Source organism: Hoplias malabaricus, chromosome 6, assembly GCF_029633855.1.
Source record: "Hoplias malabaricus isolate fHopMal1 chromosome 6, fHopMal1.hap1, whole genome shotgun sequence".
NCBI classification, from domain to species: Eukaryota; Metazoa; Chordata; class Actinopteri; order Characiformes; family Erythrinidae; genus Hoplias; species Hoplias malabaricus.
Genome location: NC_089805.1, coordinates 16,790,632 through 16,803,910, shown reverse-complemented (window position 1 = coordinate 16,803,910; position 13,279 = coordinate 16,790,632). Strand labels below are relative to the sequence as shown.

The following is a 13,279-nucleotide window of genomic DNA, read 5'->3' as shown; positions in this document are numbered from 1 at the left end:
GTGTGTAATGAATGAGTATAATATAAAATTTTCACTTTTTGAATGGAATTACTAACATAAATCAATTTTTTTCATGATATTCAAATTTTTTGACCAGCACCAGTATAAAGCCAGGCTCAAACAAAATCCAATGTCACACCTTTTTGAAGGAGCAAAAGGTAATGGTGGGAATAGCAAAAGAGAAAACAAAAATAAAAGAAAAATCTGAAAGAGAATATAAAACTAAAAAGAAAAGGCTTTAAAGTCACAAGGCAATTGTTTAAAGAGCAATTGAAATATATAAACGGAAATAACCAGAGCTATTTTAGAGGTTATTTGTTTCTGAGCATGCCAACTTGGTGTCTCCTTTGTTTGAGGGCTTGTTGTTACACCTGTTTGAGACCAAATAAATGAATGAATGATATTTTTAAATAACAAATAAAAAAAATATATTTTATATATATATATATATATATATATATATATATATATACACACACACACACACACACACACACACACACACACTGCTTTTTTTATGCCTTTAAATCATGTAATTTCTAGAAGCTGATGCATAAGAATCTATTTGAGAATCAAATAGATTTAAGTGATTGTTTTTGCTTAAGGCTGATGTTTCTTTGCATTTTACTGCTGCTGTTTAGAGCCCTGTCAATTCACAAACAAAAGGTAAAAACAACATCAAGCTGTTTTGCACATATTAAAGTTGTAAGCAAAGGGTAAACCAAGTATTAAACTTATATTATATACCCAAAAACACAGCATAAAATCAACAATCTGTGACTGATCTTCAGCTTGTGATTGACAGTTGTCAGTACCTGAAAAATGGAACTGGGTAGTAGGGCTGGAATATATGAAACTATAAAATAAACCAAGAGACTAAGTGTTTATATTGTATTGTAGTATGTATAAGATATTACATTCCTGATTTAAATATATGCTATTTTATAACACTACACATGTCAACATATCTGAACACATTAAAATTTTGCTTTTGTTATAATTTTCTGGTGATTTTTACATTGGGTGCATGTCTTTACTCCACTACTTATACCTGGCTATTTAAAGTATGGTGTTTCACTTTCTATTGTGGTACTGGTACTCTTAGGGTGATATCTGAACTTTATCATCCATTGTCATTTGAAATGAAAGACAAGATTGAAGATAGGGGTGTGCGATATGACAATATCAGATCGTGAAGGATAAGAATTTGTCCAAAATACACCAAGTTGGTACTCTAAAATGTATGACTACTGAATTAAAACCAGAAGAATTCTTTATTTCATATTAGAGATCCCTTCCTCAAAAAAATTAAAAAAAAAAAAAATGTGGCCCACACACACACAGCATATCAGCACTTACATAGGTTGTCCCCTTCAAAACAAGGCCAAATGAGTCTTTCTGTCAATCCACTCGTTAATAAACCTCATATATGTGCAAAGAGTACTTGCAAAAAGTGGAGAAAAAAACAGTTCAAAATAAAAGTACAACAAATAAAAAAATAAATAATTAAAATGTTCCTCATGGATCGCCACTATGGCTGTGTAACTTGAGCTCTCAGCTTTAACGTCAATCAAGTCTTTAGAAGTGATACTCAACCAAGGAGGTGGGGAAGCACCCATGCCTCAACGACTAACAGATGTGCACCAAGAGAGACGACACAGACAATTTTATATGGCAACAACAATCAAAACATTAGAGAAGTTTACAAAGCTTAGATCACTTTCACTGTCTGCCCTTTCCCTACTGAGATAATTTAAACACAGGAGTGGGGGTTGAGGGAGTCTCATTCAATCTGGGAAAGCTCCCTCCTTCCAACATGCTTGGCCTTAAAGGGGAAGAGTACTGGGTTAGAAACAAGACTAAATATCAGAATAAATCTAAAAAAAAAAAAAAAAATTCTAAGTGACTCAGAACTTTTTGTCAGAACCTGTTTGGTGAGGGTAAAAAGCCATTTAGAAAGGTGCATGAAAAATTAGTTTGTCAAGGAAGTTAAAATGTATAAGTGTTGCCATTAAGCTTAGATAATTGAATTTTTTTTATTTTTTGCAGTAAAATTTAGAATTTTTCTTATGGAGAGGTTGGGGTCTTTGAACATTCCAAAGGAAAATTAAAAAGTACATTTTCCAAATTAAAATTTAGAAAAGTGCCTAAAATATTTTGATCATATTTTGCAGTATAATGCAGATTTTTCTGTGGTTGTGCATTCTTCTTCTGTTTAATGTTCTGTGTCTTTATGTCAACCTAGTCATGCTACAGCTTGGATGAACATCTCTGCACCCAGCAGGGTCTGAAGCTGTACCTTCTCGCTGTTGGGTTTCAAAAGAGCAAGACGGACAACTTCCACATGGATATGCATCTCATGACATGCCAAGCAAACCACTCCCTTAGAGGCTCAACTAAACCTGATGAACTTTTCAAAACACAATGCGTTTTTTTGGTTAATTTTTACACATTCATTTAGAACCCAGTGTATAACGTTGATGCTGAGAAAATCAAGTTGTCACTAGAGACACGACCCTTAGATGCACAAGTGACTGGAACATACACTCTTCCATAAGTGTTAAAATTTGTTTCTTTATGTCACTTTGGTTTTTTTTGCATAATCATATTGTATTGTAGAATAATCATTTGTATTATTTTTTATAGATATAGAAGGATTTCCTGTTTAAATTTCCTGTTTCCCAGAGTCAGCAGGTCATGACCCTTGGGCACCTAATACCCAACTGCTCCCCGACCGCCTTGGCTAGGGCCGCCCACCAGGCTTGTGTGCTCACTAGTGTGTAAGTAAACATGTGTTTCAGATTTGATTGGGTTAAATGCAGAGAACAAATTCCTCTGTGTGCAAGCACAGTGGCCAATAAAGTGATTCTAATTTGAGTGTTTGTTGATCATGATAATTTGATATGCTCTCACAGTAGTCGTGAATGACACACACACACACACACACACACATCTGGCGTAAAAAAATTAAGATAACACTTACATGTATCAGATCTTGCTATGTAAAATAACCTTCTTAAGGGGTGACACTTATATAACACTTATGATACTTATTCATAGCACTGTGTGATATGAATCAAAGGTTCCCATGATATTCTATAGGAACATTTTGACCCACCTATGGAAGCTTTGTGTAGTAACATAAAAACGAGAACTTTTTAAAAAGTAAAACGATATCAATAATGTGTTTTTGAGGAACAGCTGGAATATATGGAATAATAACAGCTTTTCATTATGAAGATATTGCAAGAAAACAAACTCACTGGGTAATTTTTGACACACTTATGGTTTAAGATAAGACTTTATTGTCATTGTAGTTATAAAACTAAATTCTGTTCGGAGCTCACAGAGACCAGCAGCAATAAAATGAAATAAGACAAAAATAAATAAGATAAAACAGAAATCAAGATATTATTTCCAATTTACAATTCTTAGTATTAAATGTTAGTGGATTAGCAGAGTCTGACTACTTAACCAGCTTGTAGTATTCTCTTAATGTAAAAGGTAAAAACAATGCTGACATGTTTTATGCAGCAGAAAGTGTAAATAAATATTTCAACCTAAAATGGTGTGTGTGGGCCTGCAGAAATAACAGTGGGAGGTATGACACAGCGCATAAACAGAATTTTGATTCGCGCTCCCGCTGGTGGGATTAATCAGGACTTGCATCACTTATGCAGCTCAGCGAGTTTTTGTCCTAGAAACATAATAAAAGTAAACCTTAAAGGGTCTACTTTTCAAACATATGGAGTTTGAAAAGATATTTATTTTTATCTGGTTTTTATAGAACGATAACTAACAAGAGGCATGTCACTCTGAGACTCACCCTTAATGGCCCACCCATTCATATTCATATGATAATAGCATCTGGCCACTCTTATTGGAGGATTACGACGCGTGAATAGTGTTGCACGGTATACTTATACTAGAAAAGTATCTCAATACTTTTTCATTAAAACTGTATGATACCTCATATAGCTAATTAGTACTCTACAAAAAACACAAATACCCACACACTGATTTTCAGGTGCCTTCACTCAACTGTTCTCCAGAAAATCAGAAAGCCCACCCTGCTCAGCACTGAGTGTTTATAACTGGAGCAGGATGCCATTTAAACTCTGACTTGTAAACCATAACAGACATGTAAGGTCTCTTCGGATTCTGTCTTTAAAAATTAGAGCCTTAGCCTTAGTACCACACCGGTGAAACAATCCAAAGGATAATCCCTTGCTCACCACACCACAGTAAACATGCCTATATTTCCTGCGTAACTGTAACGCACTGTTCTGGATCTCCTGCTGCCCAGGCAATGGGAAAGTGTTACATAAAGTCTTTGTGAATTCAAAGCTGAGGGCATTCCTCAGTGTAGCTGTGGAAAAATGAGCGGCTGCCGGCTGTGAGCGGGGTCCTATTACCCAGGGGAGGGGTGCACTGCTGAACGGCGCTCTCCACAGGGATTCGATCACAGGTCTCAGTAGGCGGGTCAGAAGTGATTGGCACCTCTGTAAACCAATAGCAGGGACTCAGATGAAGACAAAGAGGCAGAGATCACTCATTCTCTCTAGAGGCGTACGGTAAAGGAGTGCATATATGGCTGAAGAAGCATTCTTGAACGCCATTTTTTCTGCCTTTAAATGTTCTCAATTGGAGCTTAAATAATGGAAACAAAAGCCTGAAAGTGAATGAATGCTGTGCCCCAAATGTCTACATCAGTTGAATGATCTTGAAAGCATTGAATGATCCTCCTACTATTTGTAGGAATTAAGATATCTAGTGTTAAAGTGGAGTAGCACTAACTGCTCTAAAATGAGCCGAAAACTGCAGCTTCGTAAGAATGAGTGTTTTAAAACAAAAGTGGTATTTTCAAGAAGTGCCATAGGGGGCAGTGTGTGCCCGCAGTGCTTTACCTCCTCACTGTCCCTTAATGATTTGGGGAGGAAAAAAAAAAAAACAGCAAAAGTAACTTTCTGTACAAACCTTAGCTACTTTATATAGAGGTATAGCTGCTGGTAGCACAACTCGTTAGAGCTCCACTGCTCCAGAGACAGAACTGCAGGAGACACAGTAAAAACAGGCTTTATGAATATATGACCCGGGCTGAAAGCACGATTAGACCAAGAAATGGCGAAATGTCACGTGTGGCGACACACTTAACAAGCGGATACCTGTGATTTTGCCGACTGCCCTTAGCCTGTACAGAAAGTACATTACTTTTCCTGATGTTTTAGGTTTTTGCCATAGTATCGTTTCAGTATTGATATCGAGATATTTAGGCAGGTATCATATTGCAAGTCAATTTTGACAACACTAGGGTGACCAGGCACTCTTTTACCTGGACATGTCCTCTTTTTTTAGAATTAAAAAAAATGTCCAAGCGGAATTTCACAAACGTCCGGGTTTTTGTTTTTCTAGAGTATACATAGATTTTCGAGAAGTGTTTCCTTCACAAATTAGTCCCACCCTCCCCTACTCCGATTGGTTCGCTTGAGTCAGAAGGGGGAGTGGTGAAGTAGCCTAAAATCTTCGGATTGCACGGTCTGACTGTAGAGCTACTGCTATTGGTCGATAAACTTCTCTGTAAACATTTAATTGGTCAGTCTGCACGTCAGTAGTCCTTGTTTACATCAAGCAAAGCCCATGTAGCTATCTTCATCTCGAGCAGCTATGCCAAAACGTAAATGTAAGTCCTCGGATGAATTAAAAAAAGAAATTCCCATGTTTTGTGTAGCAAATAAAGGTGTAAATGACGTAAGAGCACACATAGGTTCAGCTAAGCATACAACAGCAGCGAGAGGAGAGACACGCCCACCCCCCCCACCCCCATTTTAGTCATATAAACGATGGCGCGGGCAACCTGCTGCAGTCGCATCTGTTGCACACACCTAACCCCTGAGTGTACAGACGGAAGCTAATTTCGCTGCAAGGTTGTACTTGTATAACTTTATATGTGACAATAAAGATCTATCTATCTATCTATCTATCTATCTATAAATGCACATGGCTGTGGTTTGCACAGTTGCCTGAGGAGGAACCACTTCATTTTGTGATGTGCATGTGAAATATATTTGTCTTGTTTTTCTGAAGTATGTTTGTCACTAATTATTGTCAATGCTGCACTAGTTCAGTAATATTCCAGCAACGTATTACATGAAGCTGACTGTACACGTTTTGTAAATGCACAGAAGCACAGAGCTCAGCTGATAGAGAAAAAAAACAGCTTGTAGTATAATATGGGTGCTCTCTGCTGCTTTCAAACAGCCATCTGAAGCTTGTATGCATGGCTGTATTGTTGCTAAATAACAGAAATAGTTCTCTGTTCTCTAGAAATAGGTTCTCACCTGTGTTTCACATCTATCTCATGAATAATCAATGTGGGAGCCACAGGTACTGAGAAAAACAGTGGTACAGAAAACTATATATCAGCACCTTAGGAAATTGTTTTATGGAAAGTCCATGTTTAGAGTTAATTTAAATAAAAAACAGATGAATTACATACATACTTCTACATACTTATTGTTGCTGGGTTTGTGCTGAATATTTGCATGTGTAGCATTTTGGGAACAAACTTTTTTTTAGGTAGGTGAAATTTGTTAAAATGTCAAGGCATGACAGACATTGGTGGGGGGGGGGGCTCCAAAATGAAATTCTAAACATTTGCAGTCTTTTTTTTTTTTCATTTTATTTTTTAGAATCCTGTGCCCAAATGTAATCGGTCTGATGAATAATGATTTGGTATCCTTATATCACACACAAAATTGTCATGTTTTGATATAATACAGGCACCTTTAGTGATGCACAAGGCATCTATAGTTGATGCTTTTTCAATACTACACTTCAAACAATTTCATTCTGTAATATTTGATGCCTTTAAAACTATAGCCTGAGCATCTGAATCAGTATTCTAAATACGTGAATTAAACAATGTGTCTGATTTTACTCAGAAGGGCGACACACACAAACCAGGTGGAACAGCGCGAAGGCAGTAGTTAGCATGGCAACGGCAAAACTGAAATATGTTATCTCACGTCTGCAACTTGTGGAAAAAAATTGGCTCAAGGAGCGAAGTGTGGACATATTTTGCCTATATCGCTGATGAAGATGGCAAGCAGACAGACATGACTAACCCAGTATGTAAACAATTTTATAAACCTCTCCAGTGCAAAACAGGCAACACCAGCAACTTGGCTAAACATTCAGATGACAAGCACCCACACCTCTACAAAGAGCGGAAAACTATACAGGTTAGTAAAGTTAAAGTTTACACTGTAGGGCTTTCTTACGTGATTAGTGAATTTTTGTTTTTAAATACATTTTGTTTTAAATAAATATTGCTTTGTTTGCATTGGGGATAAGCTAATTTCTTGTCTTGACATGTAAACTCATGATGTTCACATGTCTGTGTTTCCATCGCAAATAGGCTGTAAAGCATGTAGACTTCCTAATCAGTAAATTTAATGTGGCTGATTTTAAATGATAAAATATGTGTTTAAAACAGGACAGAGAATGTAACTTCAAAATATGAATGTTTTTATTCATATACTCTTTAATTTCCTTACTCAGAAATCAACTTCCACTGCTCCAGTCAGGCTACCATTACATCTCAGCTAGACAGACAGGCGAAATATGGCAAAGCCTCCAAAGAAGTCAAAAGACTAAACAGAGCTGTAGCTGAGTACATCTGCATGAACCAAGTGCCTCTATATACGGTTGAGAAAACTGGATTCAGAAATCTAATACAGCAGTTAGACAGAAAGTATGACATGCCTGGAAGAATGTATACAGAAATTCCAAAACTATACAGTGAAATCAGATTGTTGTTGATGTACAGCTGGCTGAGGTTCCATTCTTTGCCTGTACTGCAGACCTCTGGAAAAGCAGAGCTACAATTGCATACATGGCTGTTAAAATTTAGTTAATATCAGAACGATTGGAAACGCAATCTTGGTGTTTAGGCTGTACAGCTCTGCACACAGATCATACTGCAAAGAGTTTGCAAGAAGCACTGAAGAACAGAAACTGGACATCTCCAAAATGGCAGGAAATAAAGATAATGCCTCTAATATTGTCAAAGCATTTGAAGAATTTAACTGAGTCCCATGTTTTGGCCACAATTTGAACCTGGCTATAAACAAAGCCTTGGATATTGAAAGAGTAGCAGCATGTCTGTTCCGGGTCTATACAACAGTATCAGCATTCTGATCATATAAAATGATAAGAGCACTAAAAGATAAACAGAAAACATTGCAGATACCAGAACACAGAAACTCATTCATGATGAGCCAACCAGGTGGAATTCTACATATGACATGGCAGAGATGTTCTGTAAGCAGCAGCAAGCTGTCTGTGCAGTTTTGGCAAAAAATAAAATAAATAAATAAAGTGGCATCATGTACTGTTCTAGAAACAGTCAGAGATGTGCTTGCAACAATGAGTGACTTCACAGATGCATTAAGTGATGAGAAAGACCCCACACTCTTCAGTTCTTCCCTTGACAGGGGAAATGTGCCTGTGCAACAGAGGTGGAGGCTGACAGCATCCTTGCAAGAGAAATTAAACAAAGGGTCAAAATGACATGAAAAAGATATGAAAACAACAAGTTGAAGTGTATTCTCAACACAGCCACATCCACGATTTAAGGAGTCGTGTGTGTCTATGGAAAAGGAAGACAGAGAGCTTCCACTGTTCAGCTACCAGAAGCAGCAGAGTAGGAGCAACAGGAAGAGTACAGGAGGGAGCAAGCAATGGGACGAATTGCAAAGAAGAAAAAAATTATCTGAAAAACACGCTATCTAACATTATATAAGAGAAAAGGGGGTCAGCAGGTGGTTCTGTAGGTACCCCTGAGAGTGATGCATCTGACAAAACTCCTACTGAAAAATTAAGAGTGAGTTTATGTTGTACAGCCAAAGGAGGTTAGACCTGAGGAAGACCTGAGGAAGATCCACTTGTATAGTAGAGGGAGAGGATGCCAAAAACCTACTGAACCTTGCACATTTTGCTAAAGCGTATCTGTGTATTCCTGCATCCAGCTGTGCATCAGAAAGGGTGTTTAGTACTTCTGGCTTAATCTGCTGTACGAGGAGAATGAGACTCATAGAACATCACAGACACACTGGTTATCCTGGCTAGGAAACTTACACAGACAAAGAAACTCCCTAGCATCTAATTTAGGAACAAGAAAGGTCATGAATGAAGTATCTATTATATAGTAATTTTGTTGCTTTATTTACCAAGGTTTCATTTGAAAATCAGTATTTTTACAATTTGATTTTTCAGTGTTCATCAAACAATTTAAGTTCAGACAAATTAAATGCTTTATATTTTTGCTGTATCTTTGCCTTTAAATCATTTCAATCTTAATTGTTCATTGGCTTTAATGCATGATCGTTCATAGGGTGTGGCACAATGCAAGACAAAATTGCTTTTGTATATTTCACACAATCTTATGCATCAGAAAATAACTTGCTTTCCAGGAGTCATGGATTTTATAGTAGATTTTTAGAACAAATATTATCCCACAATTATTATTTCAGAGGGTGCTGGCATTTACATTGGGTTAAAGCCTATTCAAACATTGTGTCTTGTGAAAATCATCCCAATTTTTGGTGACATTATTCTTGAAGGAGACAAGCTAAAATATGTTACTCTTTTTACTTCAAATAATGAAAATATTTCACCTTAACCACTCACTTTAAAAGGTATGACACAAACATCAATTTAGTTTAAAGCTGATGGTGTAGAAAATAAAGTTCTTATTTGGAAAAAAGCATGCCAGCCTTGTCAACTTTATTTGGTTGAATATCACTTATTTTACTGACAACCAAGCTATTCACAGAATATTTTGATGAGCATCATCAGAGATGTACATGTGTTTAATGTGTTTACTAAAAATTTAATTAAATTTCACAAACCATTTCATTTTCAATATCCACAGAGTATAAATGTATAGTGTATAAAGTTTGTATAGCGTACATACATTCACAAGGTTTTTCATTTTAATATTCTTTCAGCACAGAAAGCTTATTTTAGGAAGTGAAACTAACACATTGTAAATGTATCCAGAGCAGTATATATATTTTTTATATCATAGTGCTACTTTAAATGGATTTTGTTAGTTTTAAAAAAGAACTCTTACAAACTGTAAAGTGTTTTGAAAGTGCTGGAGTGTGGAGCTATATAACCCTCAAAATGTGCTGAAATCAACTCTGGGACTTAATTCAACACTGTAAAATTTGCTGTGTGTAATTAAAAAATGAAATACAAATAAATAATTTAAGTAAATTGACTATATTAAATGTTATATTAAAATTAATGACATAAGCATTAGAATTAATATACTGTTGTCCCAAAAACGTATTTAAAGTGGTTGTGGCCAGAATACAACAGCTTCTTTCTGCAGCTTTTCCAAACTCATCCAGCAGGTCCGTCAGTATCGATGGAGGGAGCGAAACTCGGCGCTCTACTGCCTTGACCGAGACTAGATAAATACAATGCCACGTATTCAGATAGTGTTTTCTTTATTAACATTTTTAGGCATCCTGCGGCTAAAATACCTTTTTAAAAAGCTTGCACAGCATGAAGTTGCTTTAGTTTGAATTTTATGGTGCTTTAAACTCAATGGATATTAAACATCTCCAGGGCCTGCGGGTTAGTGTGAATGTTATGCTTCATTGGAGGGTTAAAGTTAACAACTTCAAAACATTTTACATGCAAAGAAAATAAGATTATTATAAATGTTTGAGCAGTGCATCTTTGAACAAAGTACTTAATCGTGCTGAGAGAGAGAGAGCTGTCGGCTCCTGAAAGTAAGAGATACCTTTCATCTACTCCACAGTACACAGGAGAGGTTAGCAATATGCTACACTTACTACAGTCAAACATCAGTCGTTACTACCACTAACGTTAAGCTACTGAGTACGTGCTGATGCAAACGAACAGACACAACCCCGCTAAACAAACATGAGCGGCCAGTTTGTCTTACCGGATAAAAGAGCTCTCTAAAGTCTTCAGAACACGGATAACGAAGACTCTCCGGCGATACGTCATCCACAGTAGTATAAGAGCACTTTAGAGCAGGATGAAGAGCCGCTGTCACTCACACAATAAAAAAATAGGTAGAAAAAGCTTCTCCACAACAACCTGTTGCATTTACGTCACCTGTACCTAGTCTCACCCTGCCTTTCTTATTGGCTGAAACTATTTCGAAGAAGCCCGCCCTTGCTGCTTACTGGTCAAAAACAGACGTCAATCTAATACGAAAATTTCAGTCTTAAAGCTCCGCGACAAAAAATAAATAAATAAATAAATAAATAAATAGAGAAAGAAAGAAAAAAGAATCGTGACGAATCTGTTATTATCCATAGCCGTATAGAATGAGAACTGTGCCAATGAAAGTCCAAAATGCTTGGTGGTCACGTGACTCATGCAGGATCCAAATAGTTCCAGGAAGCTTTAGGCGGTCAATTTAAATGCATAGGGAGAGAACCTGCGCATTTCTGTTAATTATTCTTGTGCATGTGGTATATATTCATTCATTCATTATCTATAACTATGCTTATCCAGTTCATGGTCGCGGGGGGGAATCATTGGGCGCAAGGCGGGAATACACCCTGGAGGGGGCGCCAGTCCTTCACAGGACAACACAGACACACATTCACTCACACACTCAGTTTTTGGACTGAGGGAGGAAACCAGAGCACCCAGAGGAAACCATCCATCCATCCATCCATTATCTGTACCGCTTATCCAATTCAGGGTCGCGGGGGGTCCAGAGCCTACCTGGAATCATTGGGCGCAAGGCGGGAATACACCCTGGAGGGGACGCCAGTCCTTCACAGGGCAACATAGACACACACACATTCACTCACACACTCACACCTACGGACACTTTCGAGTCGCCAATCCACCTGCAACGTGTGTTTTTGGACTGTGGGAGGAAACCGGAGCACCCGGAGGAAACCCACGCGGACACGGGGAGAACACACCAACTCCTCACAGACAGTCACCCGGAGCAGGAATCGAACCCACAACCTCCAGGCCCCTGGAGCTGTGTGACTGCGACACTACCTGCTGCGCCACCGTGCCGCCCTCCAGAGGAAACCCATGCGGAGAACACACCAAACTCCTCACAGTCACCCGGAATCGAACCCACAACCTCCAGGTCCAGGTCCAGATCCAAAAATCACTGCTATTTAAAGACCAGTGTAAAAATTTGGCGATACTTGCCTGTACATTTCGGACAGTTACAGACATCGTTAAACTTTAATTATAATTGGTGCTTTTTAAACTTGTACGGTAGTCAGTATGAAATATACTCTATGGTTTATAAGTTATAGGAAGGTGAAAAATGTTCATAAATCAGTTAAGACTTGTTTTCTAACACATCATGGTGGTTTCAGTAATCCTATATGGACCTAATCTTAAAGACTAATGTAAAAGCTATGATATCAGATTGAACAGAAAGTGGAGCCTTCGTGTAGAAATCTAAAAACGATACATTAAATATTACATCCAGCCAGGACCTAAAATCACATTTGTTTGAACACAAAAAAATATATATTTACCATGCACTTATTACCACAATTGATAAGTCTCTAAAGAAAAAAATATACTAACAGAATTCCACTGTTGCCAGGTGTGTTTCTTGGGCTTATTTTTTTGTAATGTCGCTTGCCGATGCTCCATCAATGAGAAATGTTCATAAGTTTATTTACATATCAGGGACTGGGGGAAATACTGAAAAAAATCTTCCAAGCTTCTTATTTGCCAGCTTCTTTTTCAGATTTTCTGTTCCACATTAAATGGTGTAGTAATTGCATTCTGTCGCCAATAGATGGCAACACATGGACATGACTTCCGTGGAAATGTCACACGTTTGGCTTATTTTCTTGGACATTATTGCTATAGATGAAGCAAGCCCAAAAAGGCATCTACACTTAAGAAACAAGCTCACGACTACCAATATTTGTAAATAACTTTACTGAAAATGTTAAATCAAAATCCCCTATAAAATGCAGACCTGGCAACTTTTACATTGAGTAAACAATTTACCTTGAGTAAAAGTCATTCATTCATTCATTATCTGTAACCGCTTATTTAATTCAGGGTTCATTGAGTGAAAATGTACTATGTAAGTCAGCTACGTTTTGACAAGTCAGCACAATAATTTAGGATATCTACAATCACTTTCTGACTAGTCAGAATTATAGTTTAAGTTATCAGTAATACTAAAGGTGAATAAATTCAAGATATATTTAATTTATTTAAGAATTATCTTAAA

At 37.2% G+C, this 13,279-nt stretch overlaps 1 protein-coding gene across 2 annotated transcripts in view; it reads right to left on the bottom strand.

Moving 5' to 3' along the window:
- Positions 1–11,130, bottom strand: part of cgnb (cingulin b) — a 68,467-nt gene extending 57,337 nt beyond the window's left edge. For both annotated transcript variants that reach the window (XM_066674664.1, XM_066674665.1), the window contains exon 1: positions 10,982–11,130. The gene's annotated coding sequence lies outside the window, so the exon portion shown is untranslated. The remainder of the gene's footprint in view (positions 1–10,981) is intronic.
- Positions 11,131–13,279: the final 2,149 nt, after the last annotated feature.